Genomic DNA, 19,243 nt, shown 5'->3' with positions numbered 1-19,243 from the left:
CACCAGCGACCTCCGGTGGCGTGTGGAGGAACTGCCGGCAGGCTGCGCGCGGCACCCGGGTCCGACCACCAGCGACCTCCGGTGGCGGGTGGGAGAACTGCAGGCGGGCCGTGCGAGAAAGTCGCGCCGCCGGCTGGGTGAGTTGCTGAAGCCGGGTACCGTCGGGAAGGCTGTCGGGGAGCGGTAGAGATGCGGGCGATCGAGGCCCCTACCTGCGGGTCGTCGTCGGCCGTCGGAGGGACATCGAGGGCCAGCTGACGGGCCAACAAGAGTTCATCGGCGCGCTTGCCCACCGCCTGCATGTCGGTGAACGGGTCGTGGAGGAGCTGCTGGCGGAGATCGGACGGCAGCTGCAGCAGGTAAGCATGTTTAAATAACAAGTCGGGCTGGTGGTCGCCGAGCAGCACCAACATGTCGGCCAGTAGTACCGACGGGCGGCGGTCACCCAGGCCCGGCATCCGGAGGATCTGGGTCGCCCGCTCGGCCTCGCTGAGGCTGAACTGCTGGAGGAGAAAGGCCTTGAGGGCCCCGTACTTATCGGTCGCCGGGGGGGCGCGGAGGAAGGGTCGGACCAGGCGCGAGGTGGCCGCGTCGAGGGCGCCGACTACATGAAAGTACTTAGTGTCGTCGGCAGTTACGCCCCACAGGGCGAACTGTGCCTCGGCCTGGTCAAACCAGAAGTCGGGGTCGTCGGTCCACAGGGGAGGCAGCCTCACCGCCACGGCGTGGAGAGCAGCGCGGTCGGCAGTGTCCAGAGGCGGCTGACCGGCAGAGTCGGGTAGCGGAGCGTTCAGGTCCATCGCGACTTGCGGGGGAAGGTCGGGGTCACCTGTGTAGTGGGTCTGGACGCCACAGAAATCAGGCCAGACGCCAGGTAAGTAGTAACAACAACTTTAATCCGCAACGAACACACACTCCGCACTCATCATGTGAGTCGAAACACCCAAAACCCTTTTATAGCCCCAGACCACCTGACCCCAGGGGAATGACCCAGGAAGTGACCTAATCCCCCCCGTCCACTCAGTGCCGAGGGGAATGACCAAGGGAGTGGCCTAGCCCCCGGGCACCGCCACAATAGTCTTTTTGCCGACTGGATAACACAAAACAAAAAAGCATTTGACAATAAACTAAACTAATTAACTAACTGGAAGGATATGGATTATGTGCAGACAGATAAGAGTTGGTCTTAGCATCTTGTTCAGCACAGGTATTATGGATGGAAGGGCCTGTTCCGGTGCTGTACTGTTCTGTTCTATGTTCTAATTATACTCAGACGAGATTTATTTCCTGCCTCAATCAAACTTACTGAGTCTTTAGGAAGTGCTAAATGGTTCTTGCATAAAACATAAAACATTGCAGCACAGGAACAGGTCCTTCAGCCTTCAATATCCGTGCCAAACATGATGCCAACTTAAACTAATATCCTTTGCCTGCACATAATCCATATCCCTCCATATCCTACATATCCATGCGCCTATCTAAAAGCCTCTTAAATACCACTACCGTGTCTGCCCCCACAACCCTTGGCAGCAGGGTGTAAAATAAAAACTTGTGTAAAATCTGTGTAAAATAAAAGCACATCTCCTTTAAGCTTTGCCCCTCTCACCATAAAGCTCTATCGTCTAGTCTTTGACGTTTACACCCTGGGAAAATGGTTCTGCTGTCGACCCGACCTATGCTCATGTTGTCTATAAGACTGTCAGGTCTCCTCACATCCACCTGCGTCTCTTATATGTTCAGTAGAAGTATCTCTGAGAAACCTTTGGTCAAAGATACTCTACTCCATGGCCTTTATTCATCTGACCAGTGGCATCTGTCAGTTCAACCAATTGCTGAAAAGTTGGTCGATGAGCATGTTGCAATGGAAGATTTGCGCTGCTGCAAGAGACACAGCTGCTGACAGCAGGTCTTGCAAACTAGTGCAAACTGTGGCACTATTTCAAATGCCCCCACAGACCATTGCTGCACCCCACCACGTCCATATATCTGAGTCACCTTCCCACTTCCAGGACATTTTCATAAAACAGTTAAACAAGAATGGATTGCAATCCTAAACACATCGCAAACCATTCTAAACAAAACACTTGTTTTTTCTCCATCTGCTGAGTGTCCATTACAGATGGAATGCTGTTTCCATATTTAAACCTACAAATCATATTACGAAGAAATCCATATTAATTTTTGGATCAGGATGAGTCCTCAGAAGCTTATTCTTCCTTTTAATACCATGGATACTCTATAGCATGACCAAACCATTTGCCTTTTACCTATAAGAAGATAACTGCAGATGCAGGTACAAATCAAAGGTATTTATTGCCTTTTACCTATACCTTTGATAATTGTTTTTGTTACCTAAATTAATTTCATCTTTAACATTAACAATTGACACAGCATTTATTTTACGCAGAACTGTGTACCACTTCTCTACCAATCTTTGCTGGTTCTCAAGTATAAGGTTCTCAACATAAATATGATTATATTTATAAAACCTAACCAGTGGAACATAACCACTGACAACTGAACAGTGAATCCCGCTAAAGAGAGTTGATGGGCACAAGAGAGGGAGAGAGAGGGAGAATACATTACCAGAGACAAGGAATGGAACAAATACAATCTCTCCCGGGAATCTGACAAGGAACGGATTGATTGACCTATTTCTTTCTCATTGTATAAAATAAATTCTTATAATCTTATTGGATTTCCGATAAGATCACTGTCTGCTGGTGGTGAAAGGTAATCTGAAGTGTGAAGAATCCTAGACTCCAGTAATCAGCGGTCAACTCCATTATTAAACCTGCTTAATCAATCATTTATGAGTGCCTGTGATTACAATCCTGTGACAAATCAATATTTTAAAGACAGAGCCTGACCTCCTTTCTGATAATCTCTGTTATGTGCAAGCAATATCACTACTCATTGATCAATGGACAAATAATAAGCATGGGTTTAAGCCCTTTCCTAGTGAATAGCAGGTTTCAGAAGTTCCTCACCATGAAGAGGAATGCAATTTGTCATAAATTTGGGTGTTCGGGGGAGCATAATCCCCAATCGGGTTTGCGTCTGCTTGTCACTTGAATTGAATGATTATCTCTCCTGTAAGTGTTTGGAGTTGCAGTTCTGATCAACCATTACAGGAAGGATGTGGGGGGCTTTGGAGCAGGTGCAGAAGAGGTTTACCAGTATGCTGACTGAATTTGAGGGCATTAGCTATTACTTTTCTCTGCAAAATACATTGGAGGCTGACGAGAAACCTGATAGAACTTTATAAAATTATGAGAGGATAGGCTATCTTTTCCCCGAGGTGGAAATGTCAAAATAGTAGAGGGCATTGTTTTAAGACGAGAGAGGGAAAGTTTAAAGGAGATATGCAGAACTAAGTTTTTCACACAGAGAATGTTAGGTGCCTAGAATATGCTACTAGAGGTAGTGGTGATAGCAGCTGTGATGGTGGTGTTTAAAAGGCTATTATCGGCACATGAATATGCACGGCATGGAAGAAATTGGATCATGTGCAGATAGACAGAAGGGATTGGTTTAATTTGACATCATGTTCAGCACACACAACATGGGTCAAAGGGCCTGGTACTGCTCTGTACTGTTCTATGTTCTGTAACGTGAAAAATATTCAAAAACAATGGATGGAAAGGTGGGGTTTAATGTTAAACCTAAGACTCATTTGCTTTCGGCAGGAAGAAAAAGCTGGAGTAGCTCAGCGGGTTGGGAAGCATCTATGGAGAAAAGGAAGAAGTGACATCCATCTGTCTACCCGAAATGTCACCTATACCTTTTCTCCAGAGATGCTGCCTGTCCCGCTGAGTTACTCCAGCATTTTGTGTCTATCTTCGGTTTAAACCAGCATCTGCAGTTCCTGCCGACTTATTTGCTTTACTTGTATGCTAGTCATTGACTGCCATCTAGTGGTAGCACTTACACACCAACTACAATGTGGTAAATTCCTCGATAACAGCCAGTTTTATTAACAAATATTTTATATATTTGCTTATTTTTCTTAATAAAAGTCATGTGCCATAGATCTGTAGTGCTTCTCTTGTGAACTGTCAGTGCTTCTCTAATAGGATTGTGCAACTTCACCAAACATCTTGAGCATATTTTTCAGATGAGGCATAATGAGATGAATGAGCATAGCACGTTGATGTTAAATAACATTCTTTCCAGTATTGATGACTGCGGGTGCATAGGTAATGTATTCTGACCTTTGCTGATTCACAGTACTGTCAACCTACACTGCCTTCCACTTCTTAGTCAGAACACAAGCAGAATAAATTACATATTTAAGTGGAAAGGTGTAATTTCACAGCCATCACCCAACCTGAATATCTACTAAATGTACGTAGTGCTTTGCTAAAACAACTAGGGAGGAAATTTCTATATAAACTTATATACATCCAATGCATTAATTAGATGGTTTTTCTCCACACCTTGTAACCTGTTTTGTCAGTTTAGCCATATTTAACCATTTCAACCTTCTATTTTGGGGATCAGCACTTAGACACACCTTGTTCCTGGGACCCATCCATCCCAATAATTGAAGACTAGTACGGTCATTGAGCAGCAGGCCCAGCCGCCCTAGGAGTTGGTACATTTTAACAAAATAGAAACCTTATTCAGTCTTATGACTGAAATTTTAAAAAACTGCAGATGCTGAGAAGTTTAAAATAAAGATGCAAAATACTGAAGTACTTGGCAGTGTAAGAAAATAACTGCAGATGCTGGTACAAATCGAAGGTATTTATTTCACAAAATGTTGGAGTAATACAGCAACTCATATTTCGCTTGGGCAGCTTGCAGCCCAGCGGTATGAACATTGACTTCTCCAACTTTAGATAGTTCCTCTGTCCCTCTCTTCTCCTCCCCCTTCCCAGTTCCCCTCTATCTTCCTGTATCCACCTATATCCTTCCTTTGTCCCGCCCCCCCCTGACATCAGTCTGAAGAAGGGTCTCGACCCGAAACGTCACCCATTCCTTCTCTTCTGAGATGCTGCCTGTCCTGCTGAGTTACTCCAGCATTTTATGAAGTACTTGGCAAGTCGGCCAGCACTTGTGGAGAGAGAAACATGGTTAATGATTCAAGTCAATGACTATATGAGAATTTGGGAAAGAACTGTCTTTAAATATCACCAGACAATGCTGGGAATACTCAGCAGGTCACGTGTAGGAAGAGAAATAATAGTGAATGATACAGTTTGGGGACCCTTTTTTCAGAATTGAAAAGAAGACGAGAAGCATCGAAAGCTGCAGGGACGGTGGGGGAATGAGTGGCTTTGAGAGGATAAAACTGGGGTGACCATGGGAATAAACTATAAACAGTTACATATTCAATGAGTGAATAGAAGTACTTGATTTCTCGGCAAGTATCAGTCATCCATCTGCGATATTAGCTCAACATGCTCTTTTCCCATCTCTGGGATTCGGCATGTCTGCCTAAATGCCTCTTAAATGCTGCTATTCGATCTACTTATACCAGCGGTCTTGATTGTGCATACTGCCCTCTATGTTGTTTTCTTATAAAAACCTATCATGTTGAGAAATTGGGCCGAGCACAGACTACAGAAAGGTTAACAAGCATTCATTCCCGAGGGAATTTTTTATTGTTTTTGAAGAATGTCACTGTAAAATATTTAATATATAAACTATTGGAGTATATGTTCTTTTGAAATGAATTTCTCATTTAGTAATAATAAGAGGCTACAATTTATTTTCAGATGGAATGCTTTGTAAAATAATAAAATAGATTTATTGTTAAAGAGTGAAATGAACAGATGTTTATGAAGAAGGGTTAGTTGTTTAGAAACTTTAAAAATAAATTTGAGTGAAGTACATGTTGAAGAGTGGGGGGAGCTGAAACCCAAAGGTGGTGGTTAAGTTCGACAACTTTATGTAGGCTACAAAAATTCAACATACATTGGGATTTATAATCACAAAATGCAGGAGTAACTCGGCAGGTCAGGCAGTATCTCAGGGGAGAAGGAATGGGTGACGTTTCAGGTCGAGACCCTTCTTCAGACTGAAGAAGGGTCTCGACCCGAAACGTCGCCCATTCCTTCTCTCCTGAGATGCTGCCTGACCTGCTGAGTTACTCCAGCATTTTGTGAAATAAATACCTTCGATTTGTACCAGCATCTGCAGTTATTTTCTTACACTTGGGATTTATAATGGTTATTTAACCCACAACACAAGGAATGATTTTGTTGACAACTGTACATTTGATAGATGTACTGCCCTTGGAATTCTGCAAAGTTTCTTTTCATCTCTTGCCATAACGTAAGTAGTACAAGAAACATGAAAACTACAGTAATATATGCAACATGCTTAATGTTGCAAAATGTTCCAAGTAATTTCCCAGGAGCATTGTCAAACGATGCGTGGTGCCAAGTTCCTTCAGAAGATAAGACAGGAGCCTCAAACAATTGATGCAGGAAGCAGATTTTGAGGGATTCTTTGGCAGTCATTTTAAAGTCATTTGTAAAGTGGTTAACCTTAGCTCCAAGAATATATGGTTTGCACGCTATTATCTTTTGTGATTGCACGCTGCCTTTTCCATAATTTCAGTGATCCTTCAGAATAGTACTGAGGGATTGTTGCATTGAACAAGGCCACATCACGCAACTCAAGTGCAAAGTATGAGGTATAAAGATTCTTCAGCACAAAGTGGAATAGTTATCCAATTCCAATGATATTTATTCCTTAACTAATAAAACTACAATGGCTCAAGTAGGCATTTTTGAGTGATTTTGACATGTATAAGATTACCATTTTGGCTTAAATAATAATAAGTGATTGAATTTCACAAGTAACTTATTGTCCAGCCCCCCTGATATCAGTCTGAAGAAGGGTCTCGATCCGAAACGTCACCCATTCCTACGATGCCCTACCAAGCCCAGCAAACCTCCACATCTGGCGCAAGAGCGTGACACCGTCCTGCCCACTTTGCACTGGAAGGGGATCATTAGAACATCTCCTCAGCAGCTGCCCAAAGTCCCTTGGGGAAGGTCGCTATCGGTGCGCCATGACCAGGTGCTCAAGGTGGTTGCTGAGAGCATAGCCACTGCCATCAGTAACAGCAAACACCACCACGCCCCGAAGAAATCAATCACTTTTGTCAAAGCTGGAGAGAAGCCTGGACCACAACCAAATACAAGGGCGGGCCTCCTCTACACGGCCACTGACTGGCAGCTGCACGTCGATCTGGGCAAACAGCTGAAATTTCCGCAGCACATCACAGCAACATCACTCTGGCCACACATGGTCATCACCTCCGAAGCGACAAAACAGCTGATCATTCTGGAGCTGACAGTGCCCTGGGAAGAGCGTATGGAAGAAGCAAATGAAAGGAAACACGCAAAGTACCAGGAGCTGGTGGAGATGTGCCGGGACGGAGGCTGGAAGATGCTATGAACCCGTAGAGGTGGGCTGCAGAGGCTTTGCAGGACGCTCACTCTGCGAAGTCCTCAACCAGTTGGGCATTACGGGGCTGGCAAAGAAGAGGGCCATTCAATCCGCAAGCGAAGCCACTAGATGGCTTTGGATTAAGAGGGTTGATCCGCGGGCAGTTGCTGCTGGGACGCAAGTCTGAGCCTGATCAACCCCGGCTGGATCGCCTGGGCGAGGGTGTCTGATGTGAGACCCGAAACACCCGATGACCCCAGGTCACACCACTGAGGATGCGTCCCAGTGCATCCAGAAGATGTATCTTGCATATTGATTTAAGAATTTTGATAATTTGATAAAGTATTGCACAATAATAATTTCTTTACACTAACAAACATACAGTGAAGTTACATATATGAAAATTAAACAAGATGTATTTGCAATACAAATTTCTGTATTTAAGCTTATTTGGCAATGGGTCTTACTTTGTCAATGGCTGGCAATAATGAAGACACCTGTAAAGTTAACCTTGGGAACTCCGGGTACAAACCCATGTCTTTCAACTCAGTTTTTGAGATCCCAATGATCTAGACCATCAGATTAAGTCTAAGATGAGGTCTCTATTGAACTATCAGTGTGTGGCCTACTATCATGTCACAGTGCAAGCTTGAAGCTCAGCACCTCAACTCCGTCTGAAACTGTTACATTATTATGGCTGTAAGCACAGAGACCTTTTTTACAAATGTATGGTTTGGAGCAGGAGGATGCCAAATGGCCACCCAAGCCTGATCTACCATTTAATAAAATCATGGCTGATCTGATTGTAACCTGGACTATGCAATCTTAACTACCTGTATGTAACCTTTCATCCACTTTCTTATTGAGTATCTATCTGCCTTGGCTTTCAAAATAGTCAAAAGATTCTGCTTCCATTGTTCTTTGAGGCAAAAAATCTAAAGAATTAAAACCTTTTGCTGGGAAAACAATATTCACCATGTCTTTGTCCTAAATGAGGGAGCCTTTATTTTTTTAACAACGACCCTGCTTCTCGATTATCCCATCAGATGAAACATCCTGTCTGTGTACGTGCTGTCAAGATCCTCAGGATTTTGTTTGTCTTACTTTCCGAAGCTCCAGTGGATACGTGCGTAGCCTATCCAACCTTCCCTTGAGACAAACTGCCACCTTCAGGTATCAGCTGAGTAAATCTCCTCTGACTTGCTCTCATTGTATTCGCATCCTTCCTAGAGACCACCAGGTGGCGCCGTACAGTGGCAGCGTCGCCAACGGTCTGCCTCGTCCTTTTCGTCTTTTGTTGTTTTTAGTCTATTGTTAAATGTATGTTTTAGTGTATCTTTAGTTTTGTATTTTGTGTTGCGGGGTGGGGGAAACTTTTTTATCTCTTTTCTCGACAGAGATGCGACTTTTCCGTATCGTATCTCCGTCCGCATGGCGGCCTAACATCGTGGAGCTGGCGGCCTCTTGCTGGGGATTGACTTCGGGAGCTCCAACCGCAGGAGCCTGCGGTCTTAACATCATGGAGCGTGCTGTCCCTTTGTCTGGGACCGACTTCGGGAGCTCCAAACCGCAGGAGCTTCAACTGCCCTGATCGCGGGAGCTTCGATCGCCCCAACATGGGAGCTTCGATCACTGGCTGCGGGAGTTTCGATCACCCCGATTGCGGATGGTTCGACTGCCCCGACCGCGGGAGAAAAGGAGGGAAGAAGATAATACATTATTGCCTTCCATCACAGTGCACTGTGGTGGATGTTTATGTTATTTTTTATGTAGTTGTGTGTCTCGTTGCTTTTTTGGTATGACTATGGCAAATCAAATTCCTTGTATATTTTTACATACTTGGCTAATAAATTAATTACAATCCAATACAATAGATGAGGAAATAAATACTATATTTAGTGTCACAGATACTCAGAAAGGGTGATGTGAAACATCTGATTTCCAGGAACCGGTGTTTATCTTTTGTTGTGGCTTTAGTAGCATTCCTGCTGGTACGAGCCATTCATAACTCTCTTCCCAGATGTGGTTTCTTATTCCTGATAAGTACAGGCAGTTCACTTCCTCTTAAACAACAACATTCTGGGCACAATGAAACAATGAACGAGTTAAGAACATCTGAAAATGACTAAGCTATTGTTCAGGTCCCCACATTATTAACCAGCTCCATGCTGTCCTGCAATCAAAGCAGGTCATTTTGCAACAGAGATAAAGATAGGTTAATGGTTCACTTGCAGTGGAGCTGCAACTGAGACATTAAAATTAGCCCAGCTTTACTTTGTGGATATGTGGACATTTTTTATTATTTATAATTCTTTTACCAGAATCAGAATTACCTTTATTTGTCATCCAAAAAACAGGTCTTTTGGACGAGATTTCGTCACCCACAGTCCAACAATAGAACAATAAAATAAGCAAATTACACAACCCCAACCAACACAAAACACAAAACGAAAAGAAACATCCATCACAGTGAGTCTCCTCCAGTCTCCTCCTCACTGTGATGGAAGGCCAGAATGTCTTTTCTCTTCCCCTGCCGTCTTCTCCCGCGGTCAGGCTGTTGAACTTACCATTCTAACAGCTTGAATAATAGGGCTATTACCAGGTGAAAAAGTCCCCTTTTTATTCCCTTTGGACAAGATAGGTGCTAGGTCAGGTGTGTAGGAAAGAACTGCAGATGCTGGTTTACATCGAAGCTAGACACAAAAAGATGGAGTAACTCAGTGGGACAGGCAGCATCTCTGGAGAGAAGGAATGGGCGACGTTTCGGGTCGAGACCCTTCTTCAGATAATGTTACCGAGGTGGAATGTAGTTGTCTTTGTGGCAGGGATGATACAAATATTGGAAAATTGGAGGAAAAGAGGACACTTAAATAGCAAGTAACTGGTTCATTCTCAAATAACACCCATAGTGAGAGATAAAATCAGTAACAAGCATCAGAGTTTGTGGTGGGGCCAGTGACATTTGTTTTGGTCTTTCTTACGTTTAACAGGGAGAAATTACAGCCCAAGACTGAATCTTGCTAACGCTGAAAAGAATTGAATGGTTGAGAAAGAGAAAGAGAAGGTGAATAGGTGGATCTACAGAATTGGAGATACGTTAAAGTTGACCATAGCTTCACCAAGGACCAGAGGAGGACTCCAGTGTGGGGTTGGGGAAGAAAAGCTTGTATACACTGGAATTTAGAAGGATGAGAGGAGATCTTATCGAAACGTATAAGATTATTAAGGGGTTGGACACGTTAGAGGCAGGAAACATGTTCCCAATGTTGGGGGAGTCCAGAACAAGGGGCCACAGTTTAAGAATAAGGGGTAGGCCATTTAGAACTGAGATGAGGAAAAACTTTTTCAGTCAGAGAGTTGTGAATCTGTGGAATTCTCTGCCTCAGAAGGCAGTGGAGGCCAATTCTCTGAATGCATTCAAGAGAGAGCTAGATAGAGCTCTTAAGGATAGCGGAGTCAGGGGGTATGGGGAGAAGGCAGGAACGGGGTACTGATTGAGAATGATCAGCCATGATCACATTGAATGGCGGTGCTGGCTCGAAGGGCCGAATGGCCTCCTCCTGCACCTATTGTCTATTGTCTACTCCTGGAGACGCTCTGGCCAGAATAGTATGGATAAAGTGGAAACAAGTAAGGTTCCCCTGAGCTGCGTAGGAAGAGGATGATACATGTTTAGCCATGTCACAAAGAGATCAAAACGGACAGTCGCAAAATGGTTACATAAAATCAATGATAGACACAAAAAGCTGGAGCAACTCAGCGGGACAGGCAGCATCACTGGAGTGAAGGAATAGGTAACGTTTTGGGTCGAGACACTTCTGACCCATTCCTTCTCTCCAGAGATGCTGCCTGTCCCGCTGAGCTACTCCAGGTTTTTGTGTCTATCTTCGGTTGAAACCAGGATCTGCAGTTCCTTCCTATACATAAAATCAAAGATGACAGTTTAAATTTTGTGACAGGAACAAAAATTTGAATGGCCACATTGAAAGAGGGTGTCATGAAAAATCATGCGTGCATTTTAGGTTCTAATTAATTGAGTTTTAACCTTTGTTCCATTGCATTTTGTACCTATATCTTCAAACTCTAGAGGGCACTCCAGCCCTGAATTGATACTATCTCAGGGCCGTTCTGCAGCTTTTGATATGATTAAATATACATTCAAGCAAAGTATGCATCTCAAATCAGTAAAATATGTAAGTAATGACTACTTACTATACAGTCTAATGACATAAATCTTTGAGAACTTTGTTTCTGAAATGTGTTACTACATATTTAAATTATATTTTTACATTTTGTAGCAAGGTTTTAGATTTGTACCATGCATTGTTTAGTGTCTTTTCATTCAGTTATTTTTCTGGTGACGGTAGGCCATCGAGCAGCAAACAATGGAATCAAAGGCCTTTTCAAGAGTAACAAAGAACAGATGATCCTGGTCTTGGAATTTCTGATCTCATGTCAGTAAAGTCCAATTAATCACCACGCATCTGTTCCAGTCACCCAAATGGGTCTGGAAATTTTATATTATTGTATCAAGTAAAATTAAGGCAAACTATCATCATTGTTAACCAATTGCGTAGCAGGCATATCCACAAGTTGAGCCACTGATAACTAGTATAAGAAAATAACTGCAGATGCTGGTACAAATCGAAGGTACTTATTCACAAAATGCTGGAGTAACTCAGAAGGTCAGGCAGCATCTCGGGAGAGAAGGAATGGGTGACGTTTCGGGTCGAGACCCTTCTTCAGACTGATGTCCTTGAGGAGAAATCGCAGTGGAGCAACACTGACTGATAACTACACGTGTGGTGATTCTGGATGCTCCAGATGGTTGCTCCATATGGACATGTGCACTTCCAAAAACATGCCTTGTTTCCTCAATTATTGTGATGGATGCATTTTCACAATATCCAAATCATGAAGCCATTCCAAGCTGACGGAATCACTGCTGGAATTTAATCAGTTGAAACTGCACAGATTAGCAGAGAAAAGCACAGTTAAGCATATTACTTATCCAGTTAATGTTATCCTACTCACTAGGGAACTGGTTCATTGGATAAATTAAACCTAAGAGAAACATCTCATCCCTCAACTAACAAGTCACCCTAACCAGCTTCCATTAACAATCCTGTCTAAGTTATTAATGCCTGACACGATCACTGAAATGCTGTGTTCAGAGTCACGTTACTGAGTCAACCACAGAGAGTTGACTAGGTTTTAGTGTTGCAGGTCTCACACTCTGCTTATACTATATTCCTATTCCACTTTATTACTCCTTTCCCTGCTCACTGTGAATAGATCGAAAGAAAAGCATCAGTCTCATCTTATCCTATAAAATTATTTCTCTGAACAAAGTTTGTATTCAATGGGAAAACCACACAAAGTGCTGGAGTAACAACATTTCAGACAGCATCTCTGGAGAACATGGCTAGGTGACGTTTCAGATTGGGGCCCTTATTCAGTGAAAATCTGCTTGAATGGTTGTTTCTGACTAAATTTACCCTGCTTTTATTTGCAATTTTGCAAAACATATTTTCGTCAAGTTTTTGTAAACGTTGTGAACAGAGGGCTCAGAATGACATTTCCCAGATTTCTATTACTACTAACGAGACAGAGCTTTATTCTGACATCAGTCTGAAGAAGGGACTCGACCCGAAACGTCACCCATTCCTTCTTCCCTTCTCTCCTGAGATGCTGCCTGACCTGCTGAGTTACCTTCGATTTGTACCAGCATCTGCAGTTATTTTCTTACACTATCCTTTATTCATCATTTGTGTAGGAAAATAACTGCAGATGCTGGTACAAATCGAAGGTATCACAAAATGCTGGAGTAACTCAGCGGGTCAGGCAACATCTCTGGAGAGAAGGAATGGGTGACGTTTCAGGTCGAGACCCTTCTTCAGACTGATGTCAGGGGGGCGGGACAAAGAAAGGATTTAGGTGGAGACAGGAAGTCAGTGGGAGAACTGGGAAGGGGGAGGGGAAGAGAGGGACAGAAGAGCTATCTAAAGTTAGAGAAGTCAATGTTCATACCGCTGTGCTGTAATTTTCTGCTTCCAATCATGGCTGATGGTTCTAATCTTGCAAAGATATTTTTTAAGTCAGTGTAACATTTTAATTATATTTCTTACTTTGAAAATTAATCAACCCAATTGCATCTGGAAATTCAAATATTCACTTCCATTGATTAGTAAACATTTATGGAAAATGTTTTAAAAACTGAAAGCCTGGAATAATGGTTAACTCCCTCAAAGCACAATCAGCATGAATATATTGCATTGTATTTGAACCATATTTATTGAGTTTTAAATCGTACTAGACCAAGTGGACCCATTGGGCCCAAACCTCTGCTGCATTGGTGCAGCACTCTCTCCTCCCCCTCTCCTCCCCCCCTCCCCTCCCCTCTAACCCCTCCCCCTCCCTCCTCCTCCCCCCTCCACCCCCTTCCCCTCCCCCCACTCCACCCCCCTCAACCCCCCTTATCCTCCCACCTCTCCCCTCCCTCCCTAGGAGATGTCTTTAAAAATATAACACCGATTTCAATTAAACTTCTTCCATTAGCACCAAAGGGACGACGGTGAGTAAAATTGTCACGCTATCATGTACCGTTTTGGCTGTAGTTCAGGAACAAACAAACAAACGAGTTTCAGTATATAGATGTGATATAAGAGGCAGCAGCTGGTAGAGGCACATGTAATAAAGGCAGGTCTTGATTCTGACCCTGGCGGTCGTGAGATATCGAAGAGTAAATGAAAACGAGATCAGAATGTTCTGTCGACCAAATATCATTATTTCATTGAAAGAAGTTGTGTATTCCAAGAATGTTGACCAGCATTATGTAATTATGGAAGAAGAACTCAGTGTTCAAAGTTAGTGTTTCAGAGACTGTCACCTAGAACTCATGGCCTACATTTCTTGGAAACTATCAAAGCTTTTCAACTTCCTTCCATCATCAATCACCTTGAGAATTGGCTTCACATGTTGATCCTAATTTTTAAGAGATAATTTCAAAGAAATCTTGCATAATGAATGTGTTTTCTCCTGTCATTTTTCTTGTAAATTACATTATGAGTATGGCTCATGGGCAATATAAAAGCATTGAAGCATGCACAGTACCTTGAATAACCCCCAAATATTTTTTTAATTGCCTTTAATTTTTCCTTATGTATTCCTTCCCAGCATATGTTTGAGTCAATTAACCTTTGGATTCTGTAATATGAGTAATCTGAATCCGCCAGAAACTGAACTGGAATAGCCATATCCACCATTGGATATGGTCACCATTTGACCTACACGTGCAGGTCAAAGGCGAAGAATACTGCAGTGAGCAACTCACCTCCTAATCCCCCAAAGTCTGTCCACCATCTACAAAGCTCAACCAGGAACATAAGGGAAATTCTCTACTTGCCTGGATGGGTGCAGCTTCACGAACGCTCGAGAAGCTTGACATCGCACAGGACTTGACATCGCACAGCAGCCTACTTGATAGGCTCCCCATCCACAACCATTCACTCACTCCACCACCTCTCCCTTAACATCATCAAGGCAAAACAGTTGGTTGTTATCCTTGTTGAATGAGATGGCATAAAATGGTCGACAGCTTCAGGTTCTGAGGCATCCATATCACAAGGAGCATAAACCTTTACTCTCTTAGGAATGTGTGAGGATTCTCCCAAACTGATACAGATGTGCTGTCGAATGTATTCCGATGGGATTCATCTCGGCCTGGCATGGCGACTGCTCTGCTCTTAATCACCTGAATCTGAAGAGAGTGGTGAACGTGGCCCAGTCTAACATGGGATTGTTACTTCTTTCCACCCAGTCCATTTTCAGGGTACATTGCATCAGGAAGGCTCAAAGTATCATCAAGGATGTCTAAGGTATTTATTCACAAAATGCTGGAATAACTCAGCAGGTCAGGCAGCATCTCAGGAGAGAAGGAATGGGTGACATTTAGGGGTCGAGACCCTTCTTCAGACATCAAGGATGTCTATCACTCAGGCCATTCCTTTTTACTCTTCTACTTTCCCGTGAGAAGATGTAGCAGCTTGAAAGGTCAGTCATCCAGACTTAAAACGGCTTCTTCCCCACTGCTATCCAGCTTCTGAACCAATCATCTCTTTCATACCCCATTCCAGGAGGTGCTGCCATATACTCTTATTCTTGACCCTACCTTATTTCATCAGTTCTTTATTGTACTTTAATATTCTTTTGCAGTACTTATATCTGAATCTGAATCTGAATCTCACAGCATTGGGGGAATACCCATACCACAAGGATCTCAGTGGTTCAAGAAGGCAGCTCAATCCCACTTTTGCAAGGGTAATTCGGGATGAGCAATTAAATGCTGGCTTTGCCTGCAAATCCCATATCCCTTGAATAAATATTTTTTATAAAAGTCTTCAGTATGTTGTAAAACCTGTTGCCTATCTGATCTTGAACTAATGAATTGCAGGAGGGTGGAGCAAGGCATGTGCCTGGGGCCACAGCAGTCTGAGCTTTTTATTTATTCATATTGCAAGCTCTCAATGTCTCTGGCAAGGTCTGCATTAGCTTGAGAAGGTGGAGATGAGCCACCTCCTTGAATCACCACTGTTGTCTCACTGAACGTGCTCCCTCCCGCAGTGCTGGTGGGAAGGAGTTACTGGATTCAGACAACCAATTGCAGCATCTCCCAAACACTGATTTTATATCGGAAAGGATAATAATGGGATCATGCACAGAGGAACACCACTAACAGCCCAAGATTCCCTTTGGAATAGCACAGCATTCTGACTTGGAAATATATTGCCATTCCATCATTACGGCTGGGTCTGAATCATAAAATCCAGCAGCATTTTCAGAGTCCTCTCTCCAGAAGGACCACAACAGTTTCAAGAGGACCATTTACCATCACTGGTATTTATTCACAAAATGCTAGAGTAACTCAGCAGGTCAGGCAGCATCTCAGGAGAGAAGGAATGGGTGACGTTTCGGGTCGAGCCCCTTCTTCAGAAACATCACCCATTCCTTCTCTCCTGAGATGCTGCCTGACCTGCTGAGTTACTCCAGCATTTTGTGAATAAATACCTTCGATTTGTACCAGCATCTGCAGTTATTTTCTTATATTCACCATCACTGTACCTATAATTGGCAATTCGATATGTGCAAAAAACACTGGTCTTGATAATACCCAAATTTACCCCCACCCCCAAAACAAAATCCATGAAAAAGGAAAGAATTATGAATGCTAATGCACTTTCTAAATAAAATAAAATAGACGAGTAGAGGAGGGACAAAATCTAGCTCAGGAATTCAAGAATGGTGACTTTAGTTGTGGCCGCATTAATATATTAAACAATGCATTTAGATACAAAAAAAAGACATACTTATATAAACACTCATTTCACATTCCAGTAGAAAGGATAGGTGGGACATTTGGTACTGTGACAAACAACGAACATGCTGTGTCAACCTCAATGTCATGAAAACTGCATAATATTTAGTTTTCCAACACAGTCTGCTAACTAGTACCGAATAAAACTACATACAAAAGTCAATATGCGAGTTGTATTTTCTTTTATCTTATTTTCTTCATTTTCTCTACCTATTCTTGAAATTGGGATATGGTCTAAAAAGCAGCAATAGACTTCCAGACAGCTGACATAAAATTTGGCCAATGATTGTCTGGTATTGTGAGTGTAATGGCACAATTCTAGACAAATGTGTTCTTTTTATCATGCAGCATGAATACTTTTAGTTACTTCTGGCGATTTTATCCGGGTTCCACGATTTGTATGGCAAAAATTCTGCAGCACGATTGCTTCGAGTTTCTTGGCATTTTAAAGTGGCACTAAATCAGCCTTATTGCCTCCATAGGAGGTATAATTTTACAGGACTCTTAATTGCCTACAGTTTGCACATGCATGAATCCCAGGTTTACCCACTGAATTCACTTCTGCTCCAGCTGCTCTTCAAATTTCTATTACTCCTGCTGGCTTCCCCCATAAAAACTTTCCAAATAATTCCCATATCCAAACAATCCTTCATGCCGCTGCTGAAGCGAAACAGTGTGGAATAATAAATTTACAATTACATCTGCAAGCACTATCCACAGTTACATCAGACGTGTAACGCAAATAGACTAAAACAGCACAAACTATAATTAAACTGGTTGCATTATGCAATAACCGATTGTAGCATTATAATACATCTATGCAGTATCTGCATTATGCAGGACGAGAGTAACATGGGTGGATCTACGTTTGAGATAAATAGGTTAGTGTCACAAAAACAGTATTTTAAGCCATGTATTCAAAGAAATAATAATCAGTGTGGGCAGAATCTCGATGCAAAATGTTTGGAGCAAATAAACAGAATGGATTTCATTTTAATTAACATGTACTAATGGTTTATAGAGCAGTCCTTTACTCAGGGTCAAATTATGTTTGTTTACGAGCTTCAGTCTGAACAATCTGTTTTACCTAAGCCTATGCAACATTAATAGAGGAACTTCAGATGTTATGGGGGAGTATCCTGTGCACGTATCCTGCTGGCCTCCATTAACACATTAGAAATAGATCTACATGGAGTTGTGTGCGGCAGCGAGCAGAAGGCTGAGATTGTCAGTCAGTTTGAGTTATGGGAATATATTAAAGAAATCTGGGATTGACAGTGCTTGAAAATAGATGCCCATGAGACAATTTTAATGAAGTAATGTGGATTATCAATGCAGAGAAAAAAGTACATCCAAAAAATACGCTGAAGTAAACTCCATAAATAGAACAAATTAATGAAAGGAAAATATGCATTGCTGTCAAATATCTTCATCCAAAATGGATTGGACATCCAGCTCTGGCATGAAGTCAGAAACTCTTGAACCATTTATTATAGGATATTGCGAAGATAGACACAAAATGCTGAGTAACTCAGCAGTGCAGGCAGCATCTCTGGATAGAAGGAATGGGTGACTTTTCGGGTTGAGACTCTTCTTCCGACTTCATATTTCAAGGTTCTGAAGAAGGGTCTCAACCCGAAACATCATCTATTCATTCTATCCAGAGATGCTGCCTGTCCCGCTGATGTTTACAAATATGAAATGCCCTGATTTTAATTAGGGACATCACAACCTTTTTGATATATTTATTGGAAGCACATTAAGACTATTTTAGAAATTTTAATATGAAAAAGTGTCTTGATAATTATTTAAGTGGGATTTAAATGTGCATGCTTTAACTGTCACTGGCTTTCCACGTACATTTGCAGTTAATTTCCATTTTATTTTTGGTGAAAACCCCGCATTGCAGCTTGTTTTCTGCTTGAAATCCATTCGAAATTAGCATCAGGTGGGCTCATTTACAACAGCGCAACAAATTGAAGAAAAGTGATCCAATTCTCTGCAGCACACCCAACTATAAAAAACCCACACAATTAACGTGAAATTGACTTTAATTTTTGCAAAATAGCACAATCTTTGCTGTTTCTAATTCAAATCTCGGTACAGTTAATGTGAAATTAACTTTATTTTTTTTTGCAAAATAGCACATTGCTGTTTCTAATTCAAATCTCGGTACAGTTAATGTGAAATTGACTTATATGTTTTTTTGCAAAATAGCACAATCTTTGCTGTTTCCAATTCAATTCTCGGTCAATATTTCCGATTAAGAGATGCGAACACTGCACCTCCTATGAAATAAATATGTCGAGCCTTTTTGAGGTGTTATTAGGTGCTATTAGTGTGTGGGAGGGGAGAGAAGCGAGTGCTGAATTCTGCGGTGCATTCACAATGTCCTTGCAATAACACTGCACCAACCTGCACCAGGTCCAGCCCAGCGGTGCGCGCTCACGCTGGGACAATCGG

The sequence above is a fragment of the Rhinoraja longicauda genome, chromosome 21, assembly GCF_053455715.1.
Source record: "Rhinoraja longicauda isolate Sanriku21f chromosome 21, sRhiLon1.1, whole genome shotgun sequence".
Lineage (NCBI taxonomy): Eukaryota > Metazoa > Chordata > Chondrichthyes > Rajiformes > Arhynchobatidae > Rhinoraja > Rhinoraja longicauda.
The sequence above is the reverse complement of the archived record's forward strand: the minus strand, read 5'-3'. Positions refer to the sequence as shown.